This window comes from Lepisosteus oculatus, chromosome 8, assembly GCF_040954835.1.
Source record: "Lepisosteus oculatus isolate fLepOcu1 chromosome 8, fLepOcu1.hap2, whole genome shotgun sequence".
NCBI lineage: Eukaryota > Metazoa > Chordata > Actinopteri > Semionotiformes > Lepisosteidae > Lepisosteus > Lepisosteus oculatus.
Genome location: NC_090703.1, coordinates 25,923,655 through 25,942,063, shown reverse-complemented (window position 1 = coordinate 25,942,063; position 18,409 = coordinate 25,923,655). Strand labels below are relative to the sequence as shown.

Sequence of the window (18,409 nt, the reverse complement as noted above, 5' to 3'; positions counted from 1 at the left end):
TGCTCAAGTGAGAAACTTTAGTTCTTCTTTGCTGAGGTTGCTCAAAGTCTACACGCTTCAGAAAATCAGGGTGCCAAAATCAATTTGAACTGTTCTCCCATTGGGCACTATACCAGACACAGCATGCATGTTTGCTGAATCACTAATTGCTTTTCAGGGCCTCATCACACAATAGCAGATGGACTTGACAGTATCTAAGTACCCCTGTATTTGCTTTCCTTTTGCAGTTTCGTAGAGGCACCAAGATTGCTTGGTGATACCAAGAAATGGAGTCAAACTAATCTAAAAGCAGCATGCAAATGTGTACACACACCAAGTGTTCTTATAGTTCTTTAAGAGTTCCCTTAAGGAAAATGAAAATGCTCTGCAAAAGTAACAGGTTTATGGCCTGTTGCAATCAACCAGAGGAAGAAAACCACTTAATTATGTACAGTATCAAATCTACTACAGGTCAGCTGAAGGACCCAGGGTATGGTAAAAACTACCAAAATGGAAATAAAAAACAAGCAAACAAATATATATTTCAATTTACAGGCCAGGTTCAAAACATTAAAAAAGAAGACACACTTGTGACAATGTGACTCAAGTAACACTGAATGCAATCTTACCTGACAATTTTAGCAGACAGGACAGAATAACAAAAGGGAGAAAGATTGGTTTTGACTCCCCACACCCAAGAAAAGTACATTTTAATTAAAAAAGCACTCAGAGTAGAAACATAAGCGTCGACGGACAAACGAGCTAATAAACATGCTGGGAGGGCAGAGCTGTGGAAGAGCTGCCTGATGCCACCCCACTACCCAGCAGTAAGGAAAAGGAGGAGCGAGATCTTACTCAGACACCGGTGGCAGCCTTGCTCTTTCTTTAACTGCATCTGATAGTTTCTCTATGACTGCCAGGCAGCTGCATACTGGATAAATCACTTTCTGCTTAATATCCATGGGAGACCCGTACGCATGAAGAGATGCATTACAGGCATGTTGGTGCACAACATTGTGGATGATGATGATGATCTATTGATGATCCAAATAGTAAAAGAAAAAAGAGGCAGTAAATGTGTACATTGCTGAAGACAGGACAGAGGTGTGATATTGCTTAAAAAACACCAGTAGGTCTGGGACATGCTAATGTCATGTTTTAATTTATTTCTTGATAGTTACTTATTAAATTATATAATAGCTATACTTCATATACTAAAATATAGAGTGTTTCATGTAATTTTAGCTGCTGTGCAAGCATTACATCATACTGTAGTATCACCACTGAAGCATTACAAAAACCAGGAAGTCTTCTTGGAATTAAGTTTCAATAGAATGCCAGAGAATTAAGAGAATCTTAATTTAATATAATTAGTGAATATAATAAATGTAGAAGTGCAGTTCACAGTGCAAAATGCAGACATCACATGCATAAATGAAAAAAACCCACAAAATTAAATGCATCTTTGGATTTATTCCCACTCACAAAAATTGAAGGTGGAAGAACACCCTACGTCCATGAAAAACAAATGTGCATTCATGTAACATCTTCTGGTAACTTATGAACTTCAAACATCAAAGATGACTGAAATAAGTTTTGTCTGCTTTCCAAATATTTGGATTTGTGTGGAGTGCATGAGAAAATCAGAAAATGTATAACATTTCTAAAGTTTAACATCAGCTATCACTTGAAATGGGAACAAAACAGATAACATTTTAAATAAAACAAAATAAAAATGTTGTTACTATAAAAAAACTATAAAACAGTGAGATTCGATTCTGATCTTATCAGATCACAGAAGCTAAGTAAATGTATATTCCACGCTGAAACGTTTCATTTGTGGAGCCTTCTTTGGAAGCTAAGCATTGCAGGCTCTGGTTGTTACTGGGATGGGGAGCCTCTAAGCAAAGCGTAGTTCCTGCTGTTGTTTTGGTGGACAAATACTATAGGTGATACTCTTTCCTCTGGACCACAATCTACAAAGCATGGGGCCCAGTGCTGTAGGAGCTGCTTCCCCTTGATGGAGACATTAAACTGCAGTACTGATTATTTGATCATTAAAGATCCCATGGATGTGTTTGTACAGGTGTTAACTGTGTCCTGGCTAAATTCCAATCTGGGACTGTACAATCCAGCTTCCGTGAACACTCCTGTTACTTCAACTGGTGAAAATGTCTCACTTATTTACTTAACCTGCTGAGTAGTGGAGCTGCTAGTGTAGAATGTAGGTGGATAAGGTGGATCCCCTCTAATAATTTCTTTTGGAATCACTTGAGGTTGGAAGACTTTGTTAAAAGACTCTATATAAATGTAAGGAGCTAATGATGGAGGTTAGATTCATACATTGTTACTATAACATGCACAAAGGACACAAATGTCAATCACATGTAACTGAAATAAACATAGACAGCTTTTCTTTAGATCGGGGTATGGTTTTGATGGCCAGAGTACAATTCTCCTTATCAATGACTGTTACTGAAAAGGAAAGAGAATCTACAGTCGACATGTCTTTTAAAGATTCCTAAACTTTTCAAATCATATCTGACGTGTATAAATGCAGATATTTGGAAAATCTTTTAAAGTAACCTCTGCTTCACCCTGTAGCCCAGAGTTTGACCTTATTGGATTCTGATTTTGTATAAATGCTCCCAAAGACCTCTCTTAATTGAAGCTACAGAATTCTGTGATTCTCATTAAATAAAATGAAGAAGAATGGTGTTTAACAGGCAAAACCATGTGTCAAAAATTAGGATTACTAAACCACAGTAAACTATGACAAAACTGAAATCGAAACAATGGACTGCAAACTATGCATCACTAAGGGGACATCATTGGAAAACTTTTTACTGCAAATGTAAAAGCACAGACTTATTTTCCAGCATGAATCCGAAATTAGTGGCTACAGAGGTTTGTTCAAATATGTAAATTGTTCTCACAGTAATACTATTTAAAAGGGGTTTAATTGATTGGAAATCAAAGATTTTTCCTCCCAAATCCTACTGTAAGTTGCTATATAATACAATACATTTAAAAGCTCCATTCACAATACCAAAGATTATGTTGACTTTGAGGATCAAATATATGAGAAAGAAAATTAAAATACAGATACAGCCATTCACAGTTTGCAGTACAAACCCGTAACGCGGGCAACAATGCATGCGCCACCGCAATGTACCGTGGTACATGATTGGCTGGCCAAAATGACCGACTTTGCATTGGTCAGTAGTAGAAAGATTTAATCCTTTAATCTCTTTACTGTGCACATTTTAATCCACTTAGTATTTAATATTTCGATGGAATTTTACAACTAAAGGGAAATTTTAGTAGCTGAGCATAAGAAGAAGAGGAGCATAACACATCTGAATGTCATAAATGATATTAATTTAGGAACAAAAACATATTATGTAAACTGTATATTTCTGGTCTTGGTAGTTTAAAGAAAAAATACACACCAGTATTCAATTTCTCCCTAAACATTTTAAGTATCAAAGTCTAACATGTGGTTATTTTAGAGACGTTTTTACGTGCTCCTTCTGACCATATTACTGTACTTTTATATACTTTGTGAAAATTGATCGTTTTAACCTTTCTGCAAATACGCTTGTTATCGGATTAAACAAAGCTTACTTTTAGAATTGTATTAATAGGGAATATAATATGGATTCATGTATCTTAATAAATTACAGTATAACTATATTAATGTACTGTTGCACAAACAGAAATATAAGATCTTCCATTGAAATGTGCTTGTCACATGACTGCCTTGGTAGCGTGATAGGTAAAATGACTGACTTATAACCCTGAAGTCAAGTGTTAAAACCCAGCCATCGCCATCAGGTTTTTTTTTAACAAATAAACATTTCTTTGAAAAACTAAAATAGCAAATATTATTGGCATTATATTGGCATTTTTTATATTTCTAAATATCACAACATGTTCGTACTGTATGTACACAGCGGTACCGCAGGGTGTAGGGCACAAAATCACGAGAGCGCGGAAGCCCTACTTTAATGTTGTGCATTCACCTGGCGCTGTGTGGTTTTCGCATCTCTCTCTCTCTGGGAGTGCTGGCTGTGCCTCTGAGTCTGAGTCAAGGTTTTGTGAAAAAGCTACATACGTGTCAAAATCCTTCTTGAACTTCAAGCTAACTTTACTATGGTGACCTGTCCCCACACACCCTGCCCCCACTGCGTTTAGAATATACAAAGCACTGAAATCTTTAGAGTAAATGATTAGATGTTTCGCAGACGTAGGCATAGTACGTAATTCAGGCTTTATGAGCTCACACCAGGGATTCGATTAATTGGGGTTATTAATTATTAGAGTTCATAAAGCCTGAATTACATACTATGCCCACATCTGCAAAACACCTTTGCTAGTTAATGCTATTTCACTTTCTCGGGTGTGATTTTTTTAGGCGAAAACCAGGTTAACAGGCTTATTTTGTGATCTTCTTAAGATTGTTAAGCGCAGTGTCACAATGTTTCCATATGAAAGGATTCATACGAAAGGCAGTGACGTCACCGTCCTGAGGCATATGCGTGTGGCAGATCTGTGATGTGGATGAGTGTGAATTGTGGTGAGCCTCCAATTACCCAGACTGTAAGCATGGGAATAAAGCTTTGTTTGATTTCTGAAACCCTTTCTTTATGTCCTGTTTTCATTCAGGTAAGGGTCAACTATATACACAATACTGTTGACAGCAGGAAAATTCAAATATTCTTTACTCAGCAGCTTATTAAAAATAGCTCCCATGATGTTCAAACTGATTTTTTTACACAGAAGACTGCGTTCTGAATCTCTTTTTCTTGTGCTTTTACTTAATGTGGCACTGTGCACCCCTATGATGAGGGCAATGCTGTTCACAAGCCAATAGCATTTAAACCACAGCACCCACAATGCTGCAAGTGAGTGTTTTATACACTTAGCAGACTAAGCACTAAGTACACTAAGCACTAAGCACAGAAGAGTGACACAGTTTTGCATTGTGAAGAGAGAGAGAAAGAGCGCGTGCCGGGCATTCCTCGGCTGCAGTGCCAGGCGGATGCGCAACATTGGCATTGCACCCTACACCCTCCTGTGTACGCTACAACTACAGCAATACTACGATATATATTTCTAAATATCACCTACAGTATGCGGGTTGTTCGCACGAACACGTATTGACCAGTATATCTCGCATTGTGAATCCTCAGATGATCCTCAGTGGTCTGGGGTGCAGGCTTCAAACCTGTAGCTGTTTAACGACAGAGTGGTTCAATTCCACCTTTCAGGCATAGTTTGTCTATGAAAGCATAATATTCTAATTGCAGTGGGGGCAGTGTGTGTGGGGACAGGCTTGGTTGAAATTGCATTGGGGATCTGTGTTCTTCACACCTGAAACATTTTCTCTGAAAGCATTTTCTTCCCAGTTTAGCCAATCTTTTGCTGCCTACGCATGCTTACACAGCTCCCTAGGTAAATTATCATACTTGATTGAGAACGCTTTAGAGAACTTAACATTTTTATTATCAACAAATTGTATATAACGTTATTTATATAATGTTTACATTAGCGTTATTAATTTTTCACTTGAGTGTATGGAAGAGTGTCAGCTGTCAATGAGAGCAGACCCCCCCTCTTAGGCTGGGCAAACGATTTTTTTAATTTTTAAACAAGAAATAAAAAATTAGATATAATGATATAAACATTTACTGCAATACATTTACTTTGGTGGGTAGCCGCGTCAGCCGGCTACATTTCAGCTGTGAATCCTTCTTCAGCTCAAAATGAAACGCTTGGAGTTTGTAATGTAGGGCTCTCTGAACGAGTTAAACTTTAATGCAGGAAAAATGTATTTCCCAGAAGCTATACTGATTCTTATGGAAGCCCGTTTCTGCCAGGGAGTAAAAAATGTGGTATGGTATTCTCTTCGATGCAGTGCAGTAAAAAAAATATCTCTGATGCTGTTCTTAAATGAATATCGTTTATGACCATCAGACGCTTTATGCTCCTTTTCTTTTTTCCAATGGATTGAACAGGGAGAGGCATTTCATGATGTACTTTTCACTGATGAAACAACAGTGGCTCTGGAACAGTTTTCAACCATGTCGTTTTATAAAGAGGGGAGATATGTGAACAAGCAAAACCCAAAACATCCACCGAAGGTTAGCCTATTCTACTCTGAGAAGAGTAGAGGGGGTGGGAAGTGCGGTCATTTAAATAGTATTAAAATTCGCACTGATTCTCTTGCGAAGATATGGACATAAGAATATTCGTGCGTGGCCCAAAAAATTGCATAAAAACGACAGAGTGAAGGCTGCCATTTTACAGCCTATAGACCCATTGTGCAATACTGGGCTCCGCATTTCCTCCCTCTAAGTGCCACCTCCCCCTCTGACGCAGTGCAGTGGGCGGCACGCTGTTTTCAGAGCCTCTGATTGGGCAAAAAAGACCTGCTGATCTGTTCTACATACCAGGAAGACAACAGAATATTATTTTTCTATTCTAAACGTGTGTTGTTATAATGAAATTCGTGTATTTTAAACATTTAATTAAGAAGTAAAAACCTTACAGTTTAGACAGAGATTTTAAGCTGATCACAAGGAAGAAAAATCACAAATTTTTCATGCATAAAAAATGGCTATTAACTATCGAAACCTGTTTTTATAGCTTTTAAAGTCGTGTAATGTCTAACCAGGAACACATCATTATATCTCATTTTTTATTTATTTTTTAAGAATTAAAAAAATAGTTTGCCCAGCCTAATTTTAAAGACCATTACTTGTGAAACTTGTACATAAAACTATATACACAATACTGCTGACAGCAGGAAAATTCCTATTCTTTACTCAGCAGCTTATTAAAAACAGCACCCATGGTGTTCAAAATGATTTTTTTACACAGAAGACTGATACAGCTTCGTTTTTAAGCCATTTTTTTTTTACCACAGTCGAATATTCTTTTGTTCATATCTTCGTAAGGGAAACACAGACAGCCTTCAAACCAAGTGCTTCGTAAAGCCCATGGCTTGTGAAAATGTTCACAGCCTCCACATAAAACTATCAGTGAGCTAATTCTCTTTTTTAAACCTCCGGTTTTTCATCTATGTGTAATTACTCACTAACTGGAACCCAGGGGGACCGCTGTGTACACACGTTCACAACGCGAGAAATACTGCTCAATACGGCTTCGTGTGAAAAACACGTATATCACCATAGGAAGCATAACAGCGTACCCTCCAATTACCCAGACTGTAAGCACGGGAATAAAGCTTTGATTTCTGAAACCCTTTCTTTATGTCCTGTTTTCATTCAGGTAAGGGTCAACTACATACACAATACTGCTGACAGTAGGAACATTTCTATACTTTACTCAGCAGTGTCTTAAAAACAGCACCCATGGTGTTCAAACCGATTTTTTTTATATAGAAGACTGACGCAGCTTTGCGTTGTGAATCTGTTTTTCTAAGAAAACATGTGTCTGTGGGGGAAGGTGGAGTGTCTGTCATGGAAGACTCGCCCTATTCTACTTTGAAAATACCTGTGAAACCAGTTTGTTTACAAACAATGTAGACAGAGAGACTCAGACTCAGAGGCACAGCCATCACTCCCAGAGAGAGAGAGATGCGAAAACCGCGCAGCGCCAGGCGAATGCACAACATTAATGTAGGGCTTTCGGGCTCACGTGGATTTGAGCCCTACACCCTGCAGTACGGCTGTGTACATACAGTACGAACATGTTGTGATATTTAGAAATCTTGCTTTCATAAAATATACCAACTTTTTAATGTATGATGATTAACATGCTGTAATACACAGTTTAAATTTAAAAGCTCAACTGCTGTACATGAGAGGTTAAGCTTTATTAGCTCCTCCTGGCGGTTTTACAAGGTGATTCCGGATACTATTAACAATTTAATTGACATATGGTAATTTGTGGTATGATTCAAAATGACACGTTATAGCGCGTTTTGATGCGACACGCCCACCGTGTTATACCGCAGCATACCCCGCTTGTTTTGAATGGCTGCATCTGTAATATCTAGGAAACATGTGACAAAAGCAAAGTCTTACAAGTGTATCAACTTTCAGTGTCTTGCACTTTCCAAAAAGACTAATCCAAAAAACATCTGCAAACCTTGTTTCTAGTCCCAACAGTCCTATAAAACTACTATATTCACAAAGATTAAATCACCAATCAGAAATTTCTGCCACATTATAAAAAAGCTTTTCTGAATGTTTTTATATCTAATTTGAATCTACTTGTGCTTTTTGTCTTAATAATAATGTACAAATAATTATTGATATGTTATGCCATGTTTCTGGAACACTTCTAACACCAAACACTAAGTACAAGACAGACAAAACAATTACTAGTACTGTGGTCAGGTTTGGAAACTTGGACATATTTTTCACATTATCACTGCAAATAAAAACCACACTTTTGGTTGTATTTCAAAATGAACGTGCTTGTGTGACACTGTACAGTAGTGAAAAGGGATGGCCAAGTCCTGCCTCTGCAGACCATGCCAAGCTCTGATCACAGCTCTGATCTCTCTTTATCCACCATATCCTAACTGATGGAAGGGGCTAAAATGCAAATATTCAATGACAATTAATGTGTATTATAATGATGGGGTATAAGATGATGCACACTGTAGCCACTACAAAAATCAGATGAAGATGCAATATATTTCCTGTACAGTTAGGAGGAACTGAGTCACCAAGGGAGAAACACAGAGCAACAGGGGGAAATCTGGACTCAACAGAGGTTTTTGTAAGGCTACATGTTTATAGGATGTTTAAAACATAGCCTTGATGTGCTGTAGAACAGCCCCATATATACAGTACATATGTTTTGTTTACAAAAGGGATCCCTTTATAACACTACCTTTGAATCTTCCAAACACAACCCTTAGGTCTCCATCGTGTATATCAGAGACCACTTTAATTTATATTTGTACACAAGCAAGGGGAAGGAGTAAACATTAACATCTGTGTGTCTATCCTACAGACCTGAGCAGCAGAATAAACAGAGTGTGAAACAGTATCAGCTGTGGAGAGCAGCGAACAGAAAGCTTGAGTTACTAGCTGCTAGCATAGAGCTACAGCGGAGCCAAGTGAGTAAGCCATATCTGATTTGGTGCTGAACAATAACTGTGTAAAATATATAACATTCCTCATTCTAGTTTGCATATTTTTATTATTTTATTATTTTTCTAAACAGCTAAGGTTACTCTGTATTTTTACCCTTTTTTATTTCTAAAAAATGCAAAAGTGAGTTTCGTGTTTTTCAGAAAATGTTAGAAAAGCAAATGAAACATTAACTGAAGTAAAAAGAAGAAGAAGCTGAAGACGCAACAGCAGAAGCAGAAGAATTTATGTGGCTAAGGTTGTGCAGGTTGTTGTTACTATAATTTGCAGCCCAGTTCTGTGCACTACATAATTTCTTTGGTTAAATAGGCGGGAGGAATTATATGTATTCCAATTAAAGCTTATTCAAACACAAATGGTTTATAACCAATGCTACCTTTGTCAGTTTTATAGGACACCATAGATGCAACCGTGCAATAATTACAGAAGGTGCAATAATTACCGTGCAATAATTGTTATTGTTGTTCTGGGGGAACCAGCGCTTCTCTGAGTCAGACATCATCAGCCGTTCACTGTCCATCCTCCCGAGGATCCAAGGGATGTGGAACCAGGGAACTATTTACATGGAAAACGGGCGATCTCCCCAGACTGTACGCCCGTTTCACTGTTACCTGGATACCTCTTGGGGGATATCCTCTATATCCTCTTGGGGGGAATATCCTCATAGGGGATATTCTAACAACAAGTGATTATAAGACTATCTGTCAAAGTGCAATGAAATACAATATGCTGGACAGTATGCTTCTCAAAGTGCTTTATGGGATAACAACAATAAAAACAACAATTTTACAAGTCCTGGGAGGAAGAATATCATCAATATTAATAATAATAATAAACTTTATTTTATATAGCGCCTTTAAAGGTGGCTTTTTTTAAAAAAACTTTTTTTAAATGCATTTGCACACAGAGCAGGGTTTACTCAAACATGGAGATACCACACTGAATAATTCCTGCACACAACCATCGCAGCAGAATTTGAATTGTTTGGCAGGGCTAGGATTCTACAAGTGGTGGTGGATTTGGAGACAAAATGTATTTACATTGGGTTGTTGTAAGTGGAGCACTAATAAGCCCAAAGCTCTATTTATTATTTTACAAGAGAATGCACCTGACAAGCTGGACAGTATGCTTCTCAAAGCGCTTTACAGGATAACAACAACAATAACAACAACAATTTACAAGTTCTGGGAGGAAAAATATGATCAATAATAATAATAATAATAATAATAATAATAATAATAATAATAATAATAATAATAAACTTTATTTTGTAAAGCGCCTTTAAAGGTGGCTCCTCAAAGCGCTTTACAGGATAACAACCGATGAAACAACAGTGGCTAGGGGTTGAAAATACCTGTGAAACCGGTTGGTTCACAAACAGTGTACTGTAGACACAGAGACTCAGTAGCAATAGCAATTATCAATATCAAAATAGCAATATTATGGAGACACAATTGACTTTAAAAAAAAAACAGCTGGTTTTTGTTGACAGCTTGACACAAGTTTATCAGTGAAAAGACCACGGGCATTCTTCCTCCCCCATACTGTACATTCCCAGGGTAGAACACAATTTATTATTAGCACAATTTATTACAGTGCTAAATTTAATATTATTGATTAATAATAGTTTATGCTAACACCTAGCTTTCTTAACGTGAGAAGTACAACCGTAAGTAAGTACTGTACAGTAAGTACTTACTGTACTTAAATACTACTACTGTAATCAAAAAAAGGGGTTTTGGAGGGGGTAGAGGTGTCTTTCGCTGGAAGACTTGCCCCTTCTACTTATACCTGTGAAACCGTTTTAGTTAGTCACAGCCAGCACTCCCGCAGAGAGTGAAAACCGCGCAGCGCCAGGCGAATGCACATTCATATGTTGGGCTTTTGGGCTCGGGTGGATTTCCGCCCTACAGTTCAACCTGCGGTACCGCTGTGTACTGTACATACAGTATGTTATTTTGAAATATAAAAAATGTCAATATACTGTAGGAGAAATTGAGTATTGGTGTGTATTTTTTCTTTAAAATACCAATAATAGCAACATACAGTTTACATAATATGTTTATGTTCCTTAATTAATATAGTTTATGACCTTCGTTGTGCTCCTCTGCAATTAATGCTTAGCTACTAAAATTTCCCTTTAGTGGTAAAATTCCATATAAATATTCAATACAAAGTGGATTAAAATGTGTCACATTAACATTGGAATGTTTTTTTTACAAGTGTCAAAAGAAGCGATACACAACCTGTCTCATCTATAACTCTTCAGTTTACAGAGAAATTCTGCCAGAGCCTCACAACATTGTCCAATGTCCAACATTGTCCATTGTCCTGGAATCTGACTGGCTGACACCCTTCTGAAGCGGTACCATAATCTCTGGTATACGGACGCCCCAGAAATGTGACTTTTTACTGTGTGATAAATTTTAAAGACTACTTAGATAAGAAAGCGTAGATAAAAAGGCTTGGATTCTAATGTATCTGATACAAGTATCTTTTAATACAGTCTTTGTACAGTCTGAGGATCCTTGTGACATTTTGAGCTCTGGTTGAATGATAAGTGTCGCAGTTTAAATAATTTTCATTGTTAGAAATTATGAAACGGTCTGTTAAAAGCAAGGGAGCTTTTATGTCTGTTATACTAAAAGAAAATGCCAGACGAACTAGGAATTGGACAGTTTTTCAGTGCTTGTACAATTGATGGAAATGTTCAACTAAATGCGATAAAGAAATAAACAAAAAAAGTAATTTATTCCTTTATCCTATTGACTAGCTAATGTCCCATCCTTGTTAGTTAAATGAACTAAATGCTCTGGTGTTACTTTTATATTATATTATATTAATTACATTTCTGCATAATTAAAATATTTATGATAAAGGTAGGTTGTGTACTTGTGCCCAACTGAGCAATCTTGCTTTCATAAAATATACCAACTTTTTAATGACTGATTATTAACGTGCTGTGATACACAGTTTAAATTTAAAAGCTCAAATGCTGTACATGAGAGGTTAAGCTTTATTGGCTTCTCCTGGTGGTTTTACAAGGTGATTCCGGATACTTTCTGGTATGACGTCAAATGACGCAATACACCGCGTGATACTGCGTTTTGATCCAACACGTCCACCGCGGTGTACCGCGAAATACCCCACCCGTTTTGAATGGCTGCATCTGTATATTCAAATTGATTTATTATTGAGAACAACTGCAGTCCTTGTGTGTGTGTGTGCCCTATGTGACTTTAAAGTAAAAAATATAATTATAATCTCATCTATTTTCTGATGAGGATGTATCACTAAGCACTTTGGCTGTTTGATTATCCAATTGTACATCCAGAGTATTTATTAATATAAAGAATGAGTTTACTAAGCAGAAATTTTCTAGAAGTCCAGATCACTATTAAAGCTGTCCTTGTGGTCATCAACAACCTAAAATAAGTTCTGGGATCAGGGAATTACACATTAATGTAACTTCCACTGAGACAAACTCACAGTCATTTGCACAAGTACTTTTTCTGCAGAACTATCTTTTTTAAAGCTACTCTTATTCTGTAAGGCTTGCAATGCTAATTACATGCTGACAACTCACCCACAGCACCCAGTTGCTGAAAAGACTGAGATTTAGCCTTAAAATGCAATAAACACAATGAACATTAAAGACTACTCTGCACTCTCAATGGCTTTTCACTCTCAACACACCTTTAAAAACTTAAATTTACAAATAAGAAGAGCACATTCTGCCCATCTGCTGTAGCTAATGTGGGTGCTACTACCTGATGAATCTGAAGATCTCATTCAGCCATTAGACCTATCCAACCTATCCATTTATCTGTTAGACCTATCCGACTTTTACAATGTGTTTAACTCCATTTAAATAATGAATCAGTGAATCTCATTACACTTTTACCAATCTGTGATAACACCATGAATTGAGACTGTGAACTTTGCTAAAGGGATCACAATTAAACAAAACAAACACTGCAGATGGGCTTTGATAAAGAAAATAACGCAGATGACTAAATGTAGTCTATTAATCTTCATCAAAGTAAATCTTCTTAAGAAATGCATTCAGGATTTTTTATTGTAATATTTTAATCTTAATAACACACCTAAACATCTATATTTTGATGGAGAAGTAGAAGATTAATTCCTTTCTCAAACTTATAATATTTTACTTCCATGAAACTCATTATCTAAAGGATGTTCCTGTTACTGTTTTCTTCACATCATCATCTCATAACTTCATCATTTTCAGGCAACAAGCTGGGAATAAACATTTCTAGAGACAATAACAGAGAAATAACAGAGAAAAATCTTTACAGACTTGTAAGTTATAGAATAATAGTACATTTGCCGCCTTTGAATCACAAAGAGTTATGCAAATCGCAATGCATTTTCAAAATAAATATTTGTTCTTTTTTAGTAATCAGTTGTATGCTTTCCAATCACTCTGCATTCTGATTCAGACAACTTCCATAAAAAATCCCAAAAATTCAGTCAAGTCAGAATAGGATAAAGATTCAGTCTTTTCTTGTCTTAAATATAAGTCTTAACTAAAAGGTACTGCTATTGTTAAGACCTTCTTAAAAACTAGTTTAAAGATGTCATATACCACAGGAATCTCATACTTCACCACATTCCAAACTCATGAATTATGCTATTTAACATACCCCATGCACTTCTTAAACAAATACAAGTAATCTCACAATAAAAAATAAAAAACAAACAGTATTAAGACATACTTCTAATTTTCATGATACTACAATTTATTTTGATGACAGACTGACATTCCTTAAACCATCCAGGAATTATTTGGTGGACAAAACATAACAAAAGTTACTGTGTATAGAGAAATGCAGGGAATGGAGAATGTTGCTTATACTTTAAGTAAACAGAAACCATCAAAACCTTAACATTTTTTTTAAATCCAAAATTATTTAAATGTCTATTATTGCAATATAATATGCGCAAGATTTATCATTAATGAATATTATTTCCACATTAGAAAGAAATATAAGTTTAATTTTGTGCTACTTTCCCCTTGGTAATCTGATTAATTATTTTACCCTTGTAAAAACACACACTGCAGATGGGCTTTGATGAAGAGAATAATGCTCAATATTGCATTATGCAGCACAATGGTCTCAATATTGCATATCAAAATATTCAGTAGGAATCTGACTTAAAACCCAACATACAAAAGTACAAAAGTAAACTAAGATCAATAATAGTTTTAAGCAAAAAGATTTATAATTCTGTAACAAAATATCAGCTGTATCTTAATTTCAAAATCAATTCTTTGAACTGTCTCCTTTTGTTCATAATATGGTCAGAACTGCACAAGTGCCTGTTATCATACTTACAGCCCTCTTGATTCAGCTGAGCCTGTTTTGTGGTAGAATTCTGGCTACAGATTCAAGCTACAAGCCAATTATCCAGGACCAACAAATCATGCTCTATGGTCCTTGTGGCAGTCCATAATAAATGGGACCATTTTAGCAATTTTTTTCTACTACAGTATCGCAAGCTGTTTCAATCAGTTACAATCAGTGTTACCATTTACACATGAGTTGCTCCACTGTACTTGTATTGTCAGCCTTTTCCCTTCCCCAACAGATCAAATTTCATTACAAAAGACAGTTTTCAGAATGGCAATTAGGCCCACAGGTAGTGAGAGAGCAGTAAATCCCTGAGATGAGCGGGAATCGTCGAGCAAGAAAAGTTAGTCTCTTTCAGAACAAGCAGGATGTCAGAAAGTGAAGGGCTGGCCTGTGGTTCCTGGTGGTGATGGAGAAACAGTCACTTTATAACTTTACATATGATATCCGCGAAGGGCTCAAATCTGGCTGCAGCCAGAACTCTCAAGTCCTGTGCCTGCCACACTGTGGATTGTCCATTTAATCTAAGCCCAATGCTTGCAGTCTGTCATGCATTCTTAATCTTTTACACTGGCTAGTGTTAGAATCACAGTGGAGGAGTACTGTACATGCGTGCCCTGCCCTGACTGACAAAATAACAACACTTTTTTATAAACTATTTCTATTTTGCAGTTGTATAATACAACAAGCACATAAAAATGAAGAAATTACTTACCATGGTTATCTTGATTCTGAAATGGATTAACTCTCCCACGCACACACTAACACACACACACAGACACTCTGAGAGAGAGAGAGGAAGAGAGGGAGAGTGAAGGAGGGAGGGAGAGAGGAGGGGGCGAGCAAGCATCACCAGGAGCTAATTTTGGAATATGCTGCACAGATCTGAATCATGCATGCATCAATGGAATCTACATGTGTGTATATGTGTGGAAGCCTTTACAGAAAAAATAAATGTAATTGCTTGCATTTTCCCACAATGCCACTGCCAATCAGACCAAAAGCAACCCTAACCCAAAGAAAACATTGTTGAGATTTTGTTACATCAAAGAGAATTAAACAGACCTGAGACTGGGAAGCTGGGAGTTCTAGGGACAATGTGCTCCCAATGCCTCTACAGAAGTGAGAACACATCCCTCATGCTAGAGTGGTTGTAGCCTATTGGTACTTCAGTGGAGCAGAGAGAGTCTGTCCTGGAAATACTACCACCAACAAGCACATGCTCTCATAGAAGCACTGGACAGTGGGCTTACTTATGCTAAAAAAACACACAAAATACCTTCATATTCAGTGCACCTAGCAGATGGCATATACTGTATACTTAGTGATGCCTTTTCCTACTATTAGCACAGAGCTGCAGCTAAAGGAGGAATGAGCAGATGGAGCTCACATCTGTTTTATATCTAGGTCCATTGTCTCTACAGAGAAGTCAAGGAAACAGAAAAACTGCAACTTGGATCAGTTGAGATCCAAAGCCGAGTCCTCCCGCCATTGCATGGGTACTGTTGGATCTTTAGTGATGTCCAAGAGCTACAGTACCTTGGCAGAAGTTGGGCTGAAGTGTTAAAAATATGGATTATGGAAGAGTAACAATTAGGGTGTAGGATTTCTGTATGATATTAAACAGTATATGGCAAAAAACAAGGTATGAGCTTAAAATGGGCAAAAAAGATTCTTTAGATGGGCCTTTTTTTTTAAAAAAAAGATCAGCTGCTGTTGACATGATATAAAGTAGTCTAAACAAAATGTTCCTGAAACAACCATAAAAGGATAACTGATATATTGTAAGCCTCCAAAGCCACCGGAGTTCTTTATATGAAAACACCTTGAAATGCAGACAGCATGGGTGCGAGTAAATTACATTGGTCTACATCCCCAAATCACTCCATAGCTGCTGGATTTGTTTTTCTTTCAAAAGAGAAAAAATAATCTGTGTGACCTTCTTATTCACAGCTCCCTTAACCACCCACAGCTACTATTTAGACCAGGTACTTTCCCTTTCAACACCTGCAAATATACATGTATAACCAATACAACACACATTCCAGGCCCGTCCAGACAACTCTGTGTCACCCAGATGACATCAAATGCTCAGCCATTTACACTGGTGATATAGGAAGATGACTGGCAGACTTTTTTGGAAACATGTCAGAACTATAAGGTTCAAAGATCTCTCCAAACTAATAGTAGTCTGCCATTTTACATCAAACAGTCACAATTCTTTTGTTCTCTCCATCTGCATCCTCATACAAGATTTCCGGAACTCATCCGAAATCAAAGACATCCATAACCAAAATTATAATGAAACTAGGATCACACGTTCCCCCTTCCCCCACTCCTTCTAAATCCTCTCTATTCATTTGCAGATTTTGGCTTCCTGCACCTCCTCCTGTTCTCCCTTAGCTTACTTCTCTCCTGCCCTTATGCCCTATTCCCCCTGCTCCCTGCCCCTTCTCATCTACTCTGACTTTTGTTATCTTATGCCTTATTTATTTTCTACTTTCCTTCATCCCTTAAACCTGAAGATGGCTCCACAGCGGAAACATAGTGTTTATTATTTCTTTAGCAAAGGTTTTTTTCTCTACCTTTCAGAACATTACAAACCTTTGCCAGTTCAAATATAATCAACCAAATGACTTGGTTACACCCCTTCAGCAAGGGACAATAGGGCGTATCAGAAGGTATGCAATACTGAGAAAACATTATATTATTACACACCTTTTGAAAATCAATTAAATATGAAGTTCAGCCACACAATTAAAAAAGGTTTCTGGTGAATACAATGACTAAATTTAGGATTAAAGAATAGAAAAGTAATCCAATCCAGTGAACCTGAAAGCTTTTTGAGAATTAATTTAGAGTATTTTAGATTTTGACTTGGTGGTGAAAAGCAGAATAGTAGCCCTCGCTGATCTCTCATGTCTCTTAAATTCCTATCACAGTGTTGATTCAGACATCACTAAAAACCCGCAGTGGTGAGCACTTTTTATCTTTTCTGCATGACAATACTTGGATTAGAAATAATCACAAAATCAGTTCAAAGCATGGCAAAAACAATTAGTTTTGCACTCATCTAAAAAAACTATCAGTGTACAGTATATTCTTCTAATCCGCTCTGAATGTTAACACCTCTACTTCATGACTCAATATTAAACTAAACTGTCTTGATAAATTTAGATGTTACAGTATGTGAGGATAAATATTGTATATAAATTTAAGTTATTGTAGATGTAACCTTAACTATTAACTATAATGGGAAGAGCAGTGTGAGTTTGATCAGGAAGATGCAATGTGCAATGTGCATCTTTGAGAGGGTTTTTCAAAACACACATCTTCCAAATGCCAGGTGAAAACAATCCTCTTATTGTTCAGCAAATTAGACCTTTACTTCATTCATCAATGAAGTAAAAAAAAAAACAAATTACAGACAAAAGACTGTTTGTGTGCTTTACAGTGGCCACAAAAATCAGCTCTCAAAACTGTCACAGTGAGGCAGTCTGTGTGCTAGACGAAGCCAGAAAGATAAAGCTACATTAATTGAAGCCAAGTTCTTCTGGAAGGAAGCCCAATGACAAAAATCATTCCATTAATGTTTTCTGAAGAATTCTGTGGACATTTACTGTAAGAAAATTAAAAAAGTTAAAAATGTTCATAGAAAATAAATAAGATTAAAAGAAAAACTCTCAGTTGCATAAATATTCAACTAATTTGCTAACTGTAGCCCTACGTCAACTAAGGTGCAAATGAGGTGACTGAAAGGTCACAAAATCAGTGAAATAGCTTCTGCCTAATCAAAATTGTACTACAGAACTTGAAAATCACTCATGTGTATAAAAAACATCCAAGCTGAAACCTATAGATATTTAAATAAGCAAAAATGAAGGCCAAGGAGATTGAAATGATTCATTGATGAAGTGAAGA

The 18,409-nt window shown here is 36.8% G+C and overlaps 1 protein-coding gene across 13 annotated transcripts in view; it reads right to left on the bottom strand.

The window, feature by feature from the left end:
* Positions 1-18,409, bottom strand: part of gphna (gephyrin a) — a 479,030-nt gene that overhangs the window by 78,412 nt on the left and 382,209 nt on the right. The window lies entirely within an intron of this gene.